Consider the following 16,636-nt stretch of genomic DNA (forward strand, 5'->3'; position numbering starts at 1 on the left):
TGGAGGCAGAGTGCCCCATGATATGCCTTTTAACCCCCTTTATGCCACTCTGCCTCCAGAAATGCCTTATACCCCCTATATGCCACTCTGTCCCATGATATGCCTTTTAAACGTATAAGGCATTTCTGGATGCAGAGTGACATATAGGGGGTCAACGGCATATCTGGAGGCAGAGTGGCATAAAGGGAGTTAAAAGGGATGTCATGGGGCAGAGGGGCATATAGGAGGGTATAAAGCATATTGGGGAGGCAGAGTGGCATATAGGGGGCATAAGGCTTTTCTGTAGGCAGAGTGCCCCATGATATGCCTTTTAACCCCCTTTATGCCACTCTGCCTCCAGAAATGCCTTATACCCCCCTATATGCTACTCTGTCCCATGATATGCCTTTTAACCCCCTATATGGCAGAGTGGCATATAGGGGGTTAGAAGGCATATCATGTTACAGAGTGGCATATAGGGGTATAAGGCATTTCTGGATGCAGAGTGACATATAGGGGGTCAAAAGGCATATCTGGAGGTGGAGTGGCAAAAAAGGGGGTTAAAAGGCATATCACGGGGCAGAGGGGCATATAGGAGGGTTGAGGCATATCAGGGAGGCAGAGTGGCATATGGGGGGTATAAGGCATTTCTGGAGGCAGAGTGACATAGGGAGTAAAAGGCATTTCTGGAGGCAGAGTGGCATATAGGGGATTAAAAGGCATATTATGGGGCAGAGTGGCATATAGGAGGGTATAAAGGATATCAGGGAGGCAGAGTGGCATATAGGGGGGCATAAGGCTTTTCTGGAGGCAGAGTGCCCCATGATATGCCTTTTAACCCCCTTCATGCCACTCTGCCTCCAGGAATGCCTTATACTCACTATATGCCACTCTGTCCCATGATATGCCTTTTAACCCCCTATATGGCAGAGTGGCATATAGGGGTTTAGAAGGCATATCATGGGACAGAGTGGCATATAGGGGGTATAAGGCATTTCTGGAGGCAGAGTGGCATATAGGGGGTTAGAAGGCATATCAGGGGGGCAGAGTGGCAAGCCTGGGGGCAGAGGTGCATAACTCGGGGGTAGGTTGTCAAATGAAAGGAAATAAAAACCAAACATGTCTCAATCATAGCTTTTATTAAATATGGAAAAAAATTGTCTACATGAATTAATAAAGAAATAAAAGTTTCTTACCAGAATATCGTGAAGAATAATGTGATCAGTGTTTTGTTCCACTGAATAAAATGGAACTCTTTCATCTAAAAATGTTCGCAGTAGTAAATGTTTTGATCCCATTATGTGTAATGTATTTCATTTATTAGGGCCTTTTAACACTTTTGCTTTCTGGCATTTTAATACAAATAATGAGATAAAAAGAATGGCACATAGTGTGACTCGGGTGTGTATAAGGGGTGCGTGTTGGTATAAGAGCTTCACCGTGAGATAAACTATATGGGGCTGGTCTCCAAATTTTTCCAGGGCTGCTTTTCAGTCCCAGTCCGGCCCTGATGTCTAATATAAGTATTCCATGAAGACCAGGTTGCCGCTTTGCAAATTTCTTCTGGGGAAGCTAAGGCCTTAGCTGCCCAGGAAACGGACATAGCTCTAGTATAGTGCACATTAATATGAGTCGATACATCCACTTTACAGGATACATAGGCTAAACGAATAGTATCAGCAAGCCATCTAGCCAGAGTAGATTTGAACACCTCCTGGCCCGCAGATTTCCCATGAAACTGAAGAAACAAGTGGTCTGACACACAAACTGTTGCAGTACGTTGTAAATAGACATGAAGAGCTCTTTCAACATCCAAAAGAATGCCACATGATCTCTTCTGGAGAAGAAGGATTAGGAAAAAAGGTGGGTAACACTAAAGGCTGGTTAATGTTAGTCCGCGACAAGACTTTAGGGAGGAAAGACGGTGCAGAACTTCCTCATCCCGATGAAAGACAACGAACTCACTGGATGACGAGAGAGCCAGAATTTCAACCGCTCTTCTAGCTGAAGTGATAGGACCAAAAAAATGCAGTTTTAGGGAGAGGAGTTTTTAAAAATATCTCCTGTAGAGGGTCAAATGACGCATGACACAAAGCTTGAAGAACTAGAGATAAATCCCAAGGAGGAACGGACGACCTGGAAAGAGGCTTTAGTAGAGTAATAGCCTTGCAAAAAATGCCTAATAAAAAGGGATCCGAGGCCAAGACCACAGCAAGAAGTAACCTAGGGCGGACACTTGTCCCTTCAGGGTAGCCACCTGGAGACCTGCACTGAACCCCCTCTCGAGAAACTGCAAGATGACTGGAATAGAGGGAGGATAGCTATGGAACTCTTGATCCTGGCTCCATTCCAAAAACTTGCTCCAAGTTCTGAGGTAAATTTCTGATGTAGACCTTCTAACCGAATTTAAGAACCGACCAGCCATAGCACCGTGAATACCTTCTCCTTTAGAATTAGCCTTGCAGCATCCATGCCGCTAAGTGAAACATCTGGATGGTGTGTATATGGACATTGCGGTTTCCCAGTAGATCTGGAGATACTGGAAGTTCCCAAGAACAAATCGTCATCTGGAGCAGGTCCGAGAACCAGCCCCAGTTTGGCCAGAAGGGAAGGATTGCAAGCACCCTGGCTTTGTCCTTCTTGATCTTCTGGATACGCGGGATCAGAGCTACCACGGAAACACATAGGCTAGGTTGATTTGCCATATCGCAGTTAGCCGTCTAGAAAATGAGAATTGTCTATTTTGTAGAGAAACGCAAAAAGAGGGGTTTTCTGTTTTGTCTTGTAGCCATGAGATCTACTTCTGTACGCCCAAACTTGACGACCAACCTGTCGAAAAATAACTGGGCTCAGAGACCACTCTGTCTGAGAATATCTTCCCCTGCTCAGGTCGCCTGCCAGTGTATTGAAGGCCCCCTGATATGACATGCCGATAGATCTCTCAGATGATTTTGGGCCCATAACAAAAAAATCTCCGAACATAGACATTGAAGCTTCCAAGCCCTTGTGCCTCCTTGTCTGTTGAGGTAAGCTACTACAGTCACATTGTCTGACTGAAGCTTACGTGGGGGAACATAATCCACGATTTGAACACCTTTAGGGCTAGAAAAACTGCATTCAGTTCCCTTGCCTCTTCTGGCGACCATCTTCTTTGGGCTCTATGGAACCAAAGGTGAGCACCCCAACCTGTCTCTGGCGTGTCTGTTGTGACAATGGACCAGTCTGCTGGTTGAAAACAAAGCCATCAATTGAGCTGTTGGAGAACCACTCTTGACACCTGGATCTTAGAATCTAACTCCTCTTGAGACCTGGACCAGCTGGAAAGGATCTGCCACTGAAGTGGCCTCATTCTTGACCGGGCCCATCTGGTTTGATCCGTGTGATCTTCTGAGAAGTAAGGTGCAAAAAGAGGGATACAGAGTCCACAATGCAACCTAGGAAATTGATTCTCCTAGATGGAGTAAGATTAGATTTTTCTATGTTTTTGATCCATCCGTGCTGTTCTAAAAAGGCTATTGAAGTCTTCAGTTGGTGATTTAGTTGACTTGGACAAGATGCCTTGAGAAGCCAGTCATTGACATATTGGATGACGGCTAAACTGTCTCAACTGCGCCGCCAGGGGACAGAGAAGCTTTGTGAAGACTTGTGGAGCGGTAGCCAAACCGAAAAGAATAGATTTGAGATGAAAATGCTTCAGGCCATTCTTTGTTATTATAGCAAATCTCAGGAACTTCCTGGAACTTACTGTCATAGGGACGTGTAGATATGCATCTTTTGGGTCTATAGTGACCATGAAATCTCCTTCTCGGATGATGTGGGAAACGGATATAATGGCTTCCATTCTGAAATGTTGATAAGCGATACAACGATGAAAGATGGTCTTTAAATCGAAAAAAATTCGAGAATACACTCCTCTCCATTGATGTTCCGAGGGCACTTGTTCGATGACCTCTTTGACCACTAACAACTTCAACACTGCTGCCGACAAAACTTTGTTCTTACTCTTTGTAAGATAAGAGGAACACAGGAAGTGGTCACGAGGAACGATGAAAAAAACCTGATCTTGTAGCCTACAAAAACTATTTGTCTAGACCACTCCGTTATTCATGTGTTTTCTGTAGACTGAAACCATGCTTTCTGGAAGTGTTGCAGGCAACCCATGCTCTCTTGCCTTCCAATGGCAAACCAAAAAAGTCTTCCTTGTTCACTTGCACCTCTACCTTTGGAAGCTCTTGCCATTTAATATCTTCTTGAAACTTGAATTGTTTAAAACGCTTACAAATAAAAGCTCGATTGCCGGGGTTATTCCACTCCCTGCATCAATTCCACTAATTTGGGAGGCATAGGGGAAACCCTTCTTAGTTGCTCTTGGTTGAAACTGAAGAACGCAGTTAACTTCTTTAATAAACTTGTCAATTTCTTGAGGTGGAAAGCCAAATCCGTCCTCTGAATCATAAGAATTAGTCTCAGAAGATGAGCGAGAGCATTCTCCCGAAGAACGGTCAGCCGCCTTTAATGCCTTTTGCAGGTGACTCAGGTGCAGGAGATTTAGCTTTAAATGCTGAAAGGTCTGGAATAAATTATCTTGGAACCAGCATAAGAATAACTGTATGTCTTTTTGCTTTTCTTTTGCCAAGATGTCTGCAGCACACCGTTGGCAAGTCTTTTTTTCTGTAGCCGTCCAGGAGCGGCATATTACACTCTGCACAGGCTAGATATCTAGCTTTAGAAGCAGCTATTTAGCAGGAGGAGCAGGTTTGTCTGATTCTGGAGAGGAAGGGTTCAACATGTTTAGATAAAACCCAAATTAAAACCAATGCAAGACAACCGTGTGGACTCTTGTGGTCAGTCAGGTTTGCACAGCTTAAAATCATCAGAATTGGCGCCATAAAAATGAACCGGCCCGCGCATGCTAAGATCACGCTACAGGATCATAGTGGAACGAATAGCCACCCGGGTGTGTGTTCCACACAGCTGCACATGCTCCTCCTCCGTAACCAAAAAGGATAGAGTGAACGCTGCCTCTGTAAGCCAGTTACGAGGCGCGCAGCACAGAACTTCCACCCGGGAAGTTTAAACCGCAGCCAAACACTCACCCCCCCCGGCAACAACCCGTGTGCCGCACCATCAGAAGAATCCACGAAGCTGTTCACCCTACGAGGGACAAGAAAGAACTGAGGGGAGGAGTTTACTTTTTGATGGGTCTTTCAGAAGCTTGTCCTGAGGGGAAAGAACAACCCATACGTACTGCCACTATACGCAGGAAAAAAATAAAATCAGCCATTGTCACAACGGGTTTCTTTTGCATCAATATTATAGTTAGTTTAATATTCAAATAGTGTCAGGAACCTGGTACGCAGGTCGGGTAGGAGCCCAGTCGCAGGGGATACTTGGGGCTCTGTTAGTACCCCACGATGCATTTTAGCTGAGGCATGACACAGACAGGTGCAAAGAAAGACACCACAGGCAGAATATTATGATACAGTCTGTATTGTGGAATATGGCAGGACAAATAAGTATAGGTAATACGTCTCTTGGCAGGAAGCCCACTGGCAGGGCACACGGCAGGAAGCCCACTGGCGGGGCACACGGCAGGAAGCCCTCTGGCGGGGCACACGGCAGGAACAATACAGAGTCAGGTACAGGGATTTTTTACTAGCTATATGCTACAGTACAGTAAATAAATACTTTAAAGGACATAATGGAATAATTAAAATGATCAAATGAATTAAAACATTAAGATTAGAATAAATACATAAAACCAGTCTTTGGGACGTTCATGCAAGTAAAATGTTCCATATATTAAGGCACCAAAGTCTTTGTGTTCATTTAACCCATGCCTTTACAATCCTTTAAAAAATGTGTGTACATACCACTTAAAGCCATCTTAAGACAAATTGAAGGGTCTATATATTCTTTATGAAACAGTAAAATAATCCTGGTCTTCCAAATTGCTTCTTTTATACAATTTATCATAATCCACAAAGCACACGTCTGGTCAGCTGTGGGACAGGTAAAAAGGCTACATAAAACAACTGTCTGGCTTAAAAACCGGAGCCAAAAATCCATTTTAAAAGTGGGCCTTTTCCCATATGTCCTGTGCATAAAAGCAGTTCCAAAATACATGCAGCACTGTCTCATCTTGGGTACACTGATCTCTGGGGCACTTAGCGGTAGCACCAAGACCTCTCCTGTGCTGAAATTGCCTAGTAGGCAAACATTCGTGCACTACCTGCCATGCAAGATCTCTCTCAGAGTTGGCAAGAAAGTGGCGACATACATTCTGCCAAACTCTTCTGGACTCTATGAGAGAGTGTTGTGCCACTTGCTCAGTTTCTTCCTTTGATAATATGGCAGCAGTCAACTTCTTTGGATTTGCTAAAATATCCGGGCTAAAATATTGGAGGTGATACAACCAGGGGCGTACCTAGAGTATTTGGCACCTGGGGCGGATCCTGTATGTGGCACCCCCCCAAACACTTTAAAACTGCATAGCTTCTATCGTTATATACTGGCGCAGACATTGAAGGTGGTACAGCATTAATGTGATTATATACTGAGGAAGACATTGACAGTGGTACAGCATAACACCTATCACTATATACTGAGGCAGACATTGACGGGGTACAGCATTACACCTATCACTATATACTGAGGCAGACATTGACGGTGGTACAACGTAATCCCTATCACTATACATTGAGCCAGACATTGACAATAGTGCAGCATAACTCCTATCACTATATACTAAGCCAAACATTAATGTGGTGTAGGCCTACCACTTCATTGTCTGGCTTAGGGATGCACCGAAACGAAAATTCTGTACTGAAACCGAAAATGCAGCATTTACCTGTCCGAAACCGAATATGACCCCACACCATAAAAAAAAATCTCACACTTTTATTTAAAGTAAGTAACACACCAAAATAGGACAAAAAAATTCAACAACTATATATATATATATATATATATATATATATATATATATATATATATATAGTTGTTGAATATATATAATTGTTAACAGCAATCACACTCCTATCATGCCCAGATTCCAGCATGTACTAGCTGACTTGGCATGATAGGAGTGTGATTGCTAACAGCAATCACACTCCTATCATGTTCAGGTTCTAGCATGTACTGGTTATATATATATATATATATATATATATTAATATTGTTATTATTAGTGTTCACATGTGAACTCAGCACTGGAGGCATAGAATCAGACATACAAATCCCGTATTTGCAGGTATACAATAATAATGTATGGAAACACAGCAAAAGATAAAACTACAGAAATAGATGATAGGTTACACAACCCAAAGTCAGCCCTGGTGTCCACACTTCCCACATAGAACCTGACCAGCACCCAGATTACACACATAGGACTTACCATCTTTGTCCCCAAACAGCCCAGCATGAGTCAACTTTGTCCCTAAACAGCCCGGCCTGTGCCATCTTTGTCCCATAAACAACCTGCCTGTGTCATCTTGGTCCCCTAGGCTCAAACATCCTGCTTGTGCCATCTTTGCCTTTCCACAAATCAATTATACATCTATCATACACACAAACACTTTTACAGTCACTCACTAATTCACACTTTCATTCACATAATTAATTCACACAATCATTTATTCTCTCACTCATTCACACAAATTTACACATTCATTAATGCATTCTCACAAACTCATCAATTATCTCCCTCATTCAGACAATTCATCCACACATTCATTCTCACTGTTTATTTATTCCAATATACTTACTACCCTCTTTCTCACTATATACCTTTCCCCCTTCTCACTATCTACCCCCTCCACCTCCCTTCTCACTATCTACCCCATCTCACTATCTACCCCCTCTCCTTCCCTTCTCACTATCTACCACCCTCTCCCCCTTTGTAGTTAAAGGTTTTGGACTTACCATCCAGAAATCCTGCGGTGGGAGCACGACGCCTCTGTCTTCCTGCTCTGCCGTTGCCTCCTGCTCTGCCGCTGCGCCGGAATATGACATCATATTCCGGCGCTCAGAACGACATGCCGGCACCGCACGGAGCAGTTGCTAGGCGCCCCTCTCTCTCCTCCGCGTACAAAAAAAAAAGTGACAAGGCTGCCAGGGATCGGGGCAATCCGGGACATGTGGTCACCCTAGCCCGTGGCACCCCACTGATGAGCGGCGCCGCCCACACACCCCTGCCCCCGCTAGGTACGCTACTGGATACAATTGTATTGTTTCCTCTAAAAAAACATACTGCTTTGGCGGATTTAAAAGCACAGGAGAGTTAAGAGACAGCGAGTAAATTTTATATTTCCTAAAAATATGACCAGCCACGCAGCGTAAAAAATAAGCAAAAGTACATTCTTTGTAAAAGTTTTTAAAACACGTAGTAAAAAACTTTATATATAAAATACGCTTCACATCAGGCATCCCCTTACCACCATTCACATTTTGTTTACACGCTTTCTCTCTTTTTAGTTTCTCACTTCTGGAGTTCCAGAGAAACATAAAACAAACACGCATAAGTTTCTTTGCGTACAATTGAGAAGGGGGAAATACCACTCCTAAATACATCATTATTGATAAGAGTATTGCCTTGATGATTAAAATTCTCCCTTCCATTGTCAGCTTTCGGGTTTGCCATAATTCTATTTTGCGGTTTAATTTTTCCAAAACAATATCCCATGATCTCTTGCCATTATTTGCATAATCCAAAACACTCCAAGAATTTTAATACTGTCACTTTGGGTCTGACTTCCATCCCAATCGCCAATAGTGAAACAGTCACATTTGTTAAGATTCAGCTTAAAACCAGAGGCACATGTAAAATACTCGGTTGTTTCGAATAGCTCTTTTCAAGGACTCTGGGGTTAAGCAATACACACTAACATCATACATCATCCATGTAGCCCAGAGCCTTCACCTGTACCCCCCCTCGGGATGGGGACGTCCCGGATAAACTTATCCTTTCATTGAAGGGCTAAAAGGGGTTCAATGGCACAGACAAAAAGAAGGGGTGAAAGCGGACATCCCTGCTTCACCCCGGAATTAAGAGAGACTTTCTAAGTTAAAAAGCCATTGATTAAAATTTTGCTAAAAGACAATATATATATATATATATATATATATATATATACTGAATAAAGTCATCTGGGAATGCCATTTTCTTTAAAACCATAAAGAGATATTCATGGGATACACGATCAAAAGCTTTTTTAAAAACAAGAGATAAAATGACCAGTTTTTGATACCAGATTGGTTACAATTCCAAGAGTGCAGGTGGAATTCCCTCCCTTTTTTATTTGTTTTATTAATTTTTTTCCCTTTTTTTCTCTTTTGTGATTCACCAAGCTGTTTAATCTCATTCAGTGAAGATTAAATGTAAGAACTGTTTTAATTTTGTCAGAGGTAAGAATAAGTGAAATAAATGTACAAAAAAAAATCTTGTAAGATCTGTGGAAATCTTCAAATATTAAATAACAGTTCCAATATCTTCACAGCTCTATTGGCTGATAAGCACATAAGCATAGAGACTCTGTAGCATATTTGAGAACAATTCCGAGGTATAAGGACATAAACTTCCTTTGATTCTTGATTTAATAATATAAAACTATTTATATAAATGGTTACCACTTATCTTGAGGAGAAAATGCAGCTCTATAATATCAAACAGTTTCGTCCGTTTGCCTTTGCATCTGAGTTCAAACCGTCGAGGTCCCACGTTGAACTCAAAGTTGAGTTAGAGCGTAAGGGTGAGATCCTTCCAAGTATAGATAGAGGGGAGGAGTAAGGATGCAGTAGTGGTGGTAGAGCAGACTCCGATTGAGCGCCACTTAGGAATCGCTTAAGGATCAATTGAGGAGTGGATATGCAAGGGAACCGCTGAGTTTATTACTCCCATAAATGGGTTTTCAGCGTATTCTTCGCGGCATACTCCTCCATAGTAGGTGTCCATGCATCTCTTGGGGGGCGTCACACGCTGTACAACGTGCTGCGTGCTACGTCCTCACGCATTCCGCACCAGCTATTTAATTGGAGGATGTTGCAACTACCAAAGAATCAAAAATATATGGTTTCATGGGTTAATAAACAAACAAACAAGCCCATGCGTGGATGATATCACTGTGCTCACGAGATGTTGCTGAACACATATTTGGGGTGTTGTTTGACAGTGACACATACCATGAGAAAACACACAAAAATGCTACCACAAAATTTCACAAAGGCTGGTGGTTGAATTAATGTATGGAAAGAGTTAAAATACCAGCATTTAAAATACCCTGGGGTGTCTAGTTTCCAAACATATATGGTTTGATGGGGTAAATTGATTTGGCCGACTTCAAAGATGTCCCAAATAGGAACATAGATGCAGAATGACCAGATTTCAAAATTTGAATCTCCCAAATGTGGCCCTTAGTCCCTAAACAACCAAACTGAACACTACCTCACTTTTCTCTCACGTTAACTAGTGGCTCCACCCCTGTCATAACATACACACATGTGAGAGAGCACAGCAGTCACTCAGTGTGGAGCAGTAATGCTGCAGAGGATGTCTACTCCTGTAAAAGCTGTTTATTCAGTAAGAGTTGAGCAATAAAGTAAGGTTTTATTTAAAGACTGGCCTCATATCTGAACTGTAACAGTGGTGATGAGGATGGGATCTAGAAAAGTCCTACACAGCCTGAACTAGAAAATAAGAAGAGGTATTGTTAATCGCACACTGCCATCGACAGATAACCTAGCGAGAACATGGCTCTGATTACCACATGGCACATTATCTGAAGTTGATCGAGAGTATGCCTCCTGGAGTTCCTGGACTGAACAATTTGAACAGTACTTCTGTGCAAATGCCAAACGCCCTGAAAGGACCCCTTGGCGGACGCCTACTTTGCCTATAGGTGGCGCCGGCCCTGCACATATGACACATAAGAGACCTTCTGTTCCTTGAGAAACCAGCAAACAAAACACTTGTGTAAACCACTGGAAATAGTAGGAATATTCCATTTCTATCAACACCAACAGCAATCAGGGGACAATTAAGGCCTATGTGGTAGCCATGCACAAACTAGCCTCTATTTGTTCATTTGGGGAGTACTTACCCACTACTCTGAGGGACTACTCTTGGGAATGAATAGCAAAACCATTCAAAAGAAAGTTCTTATAGAAAAAGGTCTCACCCTTACATGGGCAATTGAGATTGCATCAGCTATGAAAATGGCTATCATGGATACTGAGGCCCTGAACCCTCAGGTTCACAATGTCGGTTCATTGACCAATCTTGCCATAATTTCCCGGAAATACCTCACCATTAACACTTACAAGGGCTTGTAATCGAATGGTATTTGGCATAGCAGCTCCACCAGCCATCTGGCAGAGGAAGATGGGTGCAATCTTAGCAGATATTACTTTCACACAGTATCTATTAGATGACATGCTCATCACTGGTCACACAGACCAAGAACACAAGAAGAAGGTAGAACATTTTTTACAAAGACTTCAGGACCATGGTCTCAAGGTGAACTTAACAAAATACAAATGTATGTTGTATTAGAGTTTTGCGTCTACCTAGGAGATGCTGAAGGCATACACACTACTGAAGCCAAGGTTGACGTTTTAGTCAAAGCTACAGCCCCAACAAATGTCCAACAACTACAATCATATCTTGGCCTGCTCATCTACCATAATACATTTCTCCCAGACTTGGCTCACACCTTGTTCCCACTGCATAAGCTCCTAGAGAAACAGTTCTGATGGGAGCGATCGGCAGAATGCCCTCAGGCTTTTGAGCTCTCCATATGATTGTACACTATGACCTCAATAGACCTCTTACCTTGGCTTGCGATGCCCCTTCTTATAGTCTGGGTGCTGTACTTTCCCACCTTTTACTAGATGGTTCTGAGAAACCAGCGGCCCAAGATCATTGACAAAGACAGAAAGAAATATGCCTTAATTGATAAGAGGCACTTGCATTGATATGGGCAATTCAGAAGTTTCAACTTTACCTCTATGGTAGAGAGTTCACCATATTAACGGATCATAAACCACTACTTCAGATTTTTAGCCCTGACGAAGGGATCTCCCAGACAACTGTAGCCGTCTCCAACACTATGCACTGATCTTGGGTACATATAACTATTGCATACAGTATCTGATGCAAAGTCCCGGCTGATGGAAATACTTCCAGACTCAAGATTTGTATGTACAACACCACACACCTCCTGATTTCTGGAACCAAAGCAGCCCTTACGGCGAAGGATGCTTTTCTAAACACAGTGCTTTCTTTTACACAAACTACATGGCCTACTAGAGGAAGCGAATGGAATTGACTGTGAATGACAATTGTGTCTTATGGGGAGTATGAGTGGTTATTCCAAAAAACTTCTAGAGACATATCTTAGACTTGCTACATACTGGTCACCCTAGTATCACACAGATGAAACAGAAAGCACAAGGCTGCGTGTAGTGGCCTAAAATAGATGCCAATATCACAGCATATGCCAGTGCTTGTATAGGTTGTGCACAAACTGCCAGAGACCCTCCACAATGATGTATTCAGCCTTGGCCCATGGTTCCTTGGTTTCGCCTTCGGTCTGATAAAGGGGCAAACCTTTTTGATTACAATTGATGCCCACTTGAAATGGGCTAAGGACATTCCAATTAACGTGCAAACTCAACAATTGCAATATTGTTGCATCTCTGCCGCATTTGGGTACCCCAGGGAGATTGTCACAGATAATGGGGCCCAATTCATGACTTCATTACAAGTTAAGCGCACCTTACCACCCAGAGACCAATAGTCAAGCAGAACGATTTGTACATATACTATATACATATAGTCATAGATAAGACCTGGATGTGTTTGCAATCATTTTGTATAGATCTAAGGCTACATATATGAAATTTGCTTTGTACCAACAGGAAACAACATTCTATGTAATCACTTGTTTAATGTTGTTTGTACTGATGCCACATTCGAACCATTAGCTAGCTGTTTTTTTGCCTTCTGTAATAGGAATTAGGGCTAGTCTACCCAGGCAAGGAACGGTGTAGGCTCTTGCTATGGTGATCAGCAGAGCAGGAGTAGGCTCTTCTCCAAGTGGTTGCCTATAGTATGATTAGTAGCCTTTCTCTATTTCATAACATGCGAAACAGACATCCCTTTGATTAATCACCATTTAAAGAACAGCCTCTTCCAAACTAGTTGCTTTCTCCATACATCTTTTGTTTATTTCCATGTAATCCACTGTTGTTCTAATCTCACATTTAGATAATGATCTGCTTTATTGTCATCCCTTGATCTATACCAAAAAATGGCTCTACTTTTCCCCTGAATTAAAAGTTTTCTTTTTTGTTTCCTTTAAGAAAGCTTTACAAAGGGCTGTATTTCTACTTCCACACAGCAGCTGGTAACATAGAAACATACAATTTGATGGCAAATAAGAACTACTCGGCTTATCTAGTCTGACCATTTTTCCTTATGTAGGGTATTCAAAGCCCTATCAGTCCTTGGTCTGGTTCCATTGTGAAAATAGATTATGTGTATCCATGCCTGTTAAAATTCCCTCATTGTTTAGCCTCCTCCACTTCTGTTGCAAACTGTTCAATTTATCTACTATTCTATCAGTAAAATAGAGGTCACAGTCTAAACCTGTAAGTATGTTCTATTTCTAACAGTGTTCCTCCTTTCAAATAAGCTTGCCTCCTGTAATTTGTTAAATCCCTAAGTATTAAGTATTTAAATGTTTCTAGTACATATCCTTTCTTTCCTAATATTTTCTATCTTGCACACCACTTACCATTTTGTAGCCCTACTCTGAACTTTATCCAATGTATCAATATCCTTCTGGAGATTGGGGTCTTCAGAACTGTACAAAATACTCTATTGTACACAATAGATGAAGCCTAACTAGAGATCTGTAAAGTGTCAGAACCACCTTCCTGCTACCAATGCCTCTTACTATAGAACCCAGTACCCTGCTTGCTTTTTTAGATGCTTTATTGAATGGTCTGTTTACCTTTAAGTCATCAGAAATTACTCCTCTTCTCGGTTGTCACTGACAGAACAGTGTCCAAAGTGCTATATTGTGCCTTGGTATTATCCCAAGTGCATTATTTTATATTATCAACATTAAAGTACAGCTGCTGCACCCATGACTATTCTTCTACTTGACTTGTCAGACCGGGAATGTCTACCCTGTTGTAGACCTTTGCATCATCAGCAAAAAGACATACATTGCCATTCTGTAATATCACTACTACAAAAAAGTATTAGTCGCAACACCAATCCTATCAATCCTAAAAAAAAGTCCTTCCTCTAACGATACACCATTAACTACAACTTTCTGCCTCTTGTCACCCAGCTATTGCCTTATCCATTCAACTATTTTGAGTGATAAATGCCTTACTGAAATCTAGATAGGCTATATTAACAGCTCCTCAAAAATTTGACAGTAGTAAATCCGTGGTGTTACTGATCCTGCACACAATTAACATATTTAATTTATATATTTAACAATCCTTTCCTTTACCATGGTTTCCATTAAGTTGCCAAGTACTGAAGTAAGACTAACTGGTTTGTAGCTGGCCGAGTCTTCCCTGCAATATTTTTTATACCTGGGTGTATCCCATCGGGTCCCGAGGATTTGTCTGTTTTTACATTGGAGAGTTGAAGTAGAACTTCTTTCTCTATAAACATTTTCACTTCACCTTGTGTCTATTTGAAAAACCTTCATCTTCTGTTGGAAAAACAGAACAGGAGTGTTTATTTAAGCCCTTAAGGACAGAGCTTTATTTTATTTTATTTGTGATAATGGCAGTTTTAACATTTCTGCTGTGCTCATTTAACTGTAATTTTCTTCTCATTTAGTGAACCCACACAAATGATATCTTGTTTTTTTCAGGATAAGAAGGGCTTTCTTTAGATACCATAGTAAAATGAAAAATATGGTATAACATTTTTAAAAAAATCTTGACTTTAATTTGAAAAATATTTTACTCATCTACAACAGCTAATAAAAAACCTGCTAAATAGATTATATTATTTGTCCTGAGTTTAGAAATGCCTCATGTTTTTATGTTTTTTGCATGTCATAGGGCAATGAGTACAAGTAGCATATTGCTGTTTCAAAATCAAGTTTTTAACCCATTCAGTCCCAGGGGTTTTTGGTACCTCAAGTCCCGGAGCAATTTTGCCATTCCATTTTTGTGGTATGCCGGTTCAGCGATTATTCCCCTTTCCTGCAAATAGTGTACCCATTTAAACTATATATTGTTTTTTCAAGGAGAGAGAGGGCTTTCTTTTGATACCATAGTTAGATAATTAGCTGAAAATTTAGGATGAGAAATCTAGTAAAAACTTAGATTTTTTTTTTTTTCAAATATATTTTCCCCTCTGAATCCTCACAAAATCAGGTAAAGTCCTCTCCAAAATACAAAAAAGTGAAGCGCAATATTCGAATTAAATATAAGTATTGCACCTTCTGGTGAAGTGGTGCTGCAAAGACACAGGAACAAACTCCCCAAAAATGTTCCAAATTAAACACAATCAAAACCACACAAGTGTCTGCGCACCCAATTAATAAGTGAGTAAATTATATGTGCAACACAAAAATAATATATACAAAGATACCCTTCTAGCGAGCGTTATATATAACTATATGGAATAACCTATGTGGGGGTTTTATATTCATTTATTGTTGTCACGGTCTGCCCAGGCTGCGGAGCTGCATATCTGTCCTGCTGTAGTTTTTCTGCTTTGCTTTGATCCATTCCTGGATTTCCTTTTGCTTTGTTCTATTTTACATTCCTTGCTTCTGCTCCGGCTCTTTGCTTCAGCTCTGCTTCCTTTATTAGGTGTGCCCCACCTGTGTGTTCTGTTTGTCTCAGTCTGCAGTCTGCAGTCTAAGGTATGTCTCAGTGCTATGTGTTTAGTTTCCATGTGTGGTTTGTTTTGTATCTTTGTCTGCAGGGATTAGCGTTAGGACCCACCGTCATTGGAGTACTTTGGCGTAGTGGTGGGCTAAGCATACTATGGCCATATCATGTGACTGAATCTCCAATAGTTATCTTGTAGTCCTAGGCTAGTTTCTGTATTCATGTTTGTCTGTCTCTTATGTACCTTTGCCCTTCTTCCTTGAATCATCTGAGGATTCCGGTTCCTCTCTCCTCTCCCCATGTCCCTGTTAATATGCCCTATCCTTGCTTATAGGAGAAGCGTCCGAGGGTTCAGGCTCCTCACTCCTTCCCCTGTGTTCCTTGCCTTCTTCCCTGTCCTTTGTTGTGCCCTGTAACATGTATGTCCTGTCTGGTTATGTTTATTCCTTGTCTTGTGCCTGTTTATATCTTTCAATTCATGTCATGCTTCTAGCCACTTCTTGTGTATATCTCATATCATGTTTCTTGCCTGGTCTCCCTTTCTCTTGCTTGTTTTGTGTCTGCTACATTAACCCTTTGCTTAGCCTTCATTCTCCCAGCCTGCAGCATCCTGCTCGTGATTCAGTGATATGCTTCATGCCTGCTCCAGGGTGCCTGCAGGATTCGTTTTGTTCTGGACTCCATCTGCTGCCATATCAGGGTGCTGGTGTTTGGCTGCACTACCTAGGTGCTCAACGCCTGGGCGAGTGAGGTCACCCTGCAACCAGGCCCTGCCCCAGACTCCACT

The 16,636-nt window shown here is 41.7% G+C and overlaps 1 protein-coding gene across 1 annotated transcript in view; it reads left to right on the top strand.

The window, feature by feature from the left end:
• RGS21 (regulator of G protein signaling 21) overlaps nt 1-16,636 on the top strand; it is a 111,329-nt gene that overhangs the window by 48,253 nt on the left and 46,440 nt on the right. The window lies entirely within an intron of this gene.

This window comes from Spea bombifrons, chromosome 6 (assembly GCF_027358695.1).
Source record: "Spea bombifrons isolate aSpeBom1 chromosome 6, aSpeBom1.2.pri, whole genome shotgun sequence".
Lineage (NCBI taxonomy): Eukaryota > Metazoa > Chordata > Amphibia > Anura > Pelobatidae > Spea > Spea bombifrons.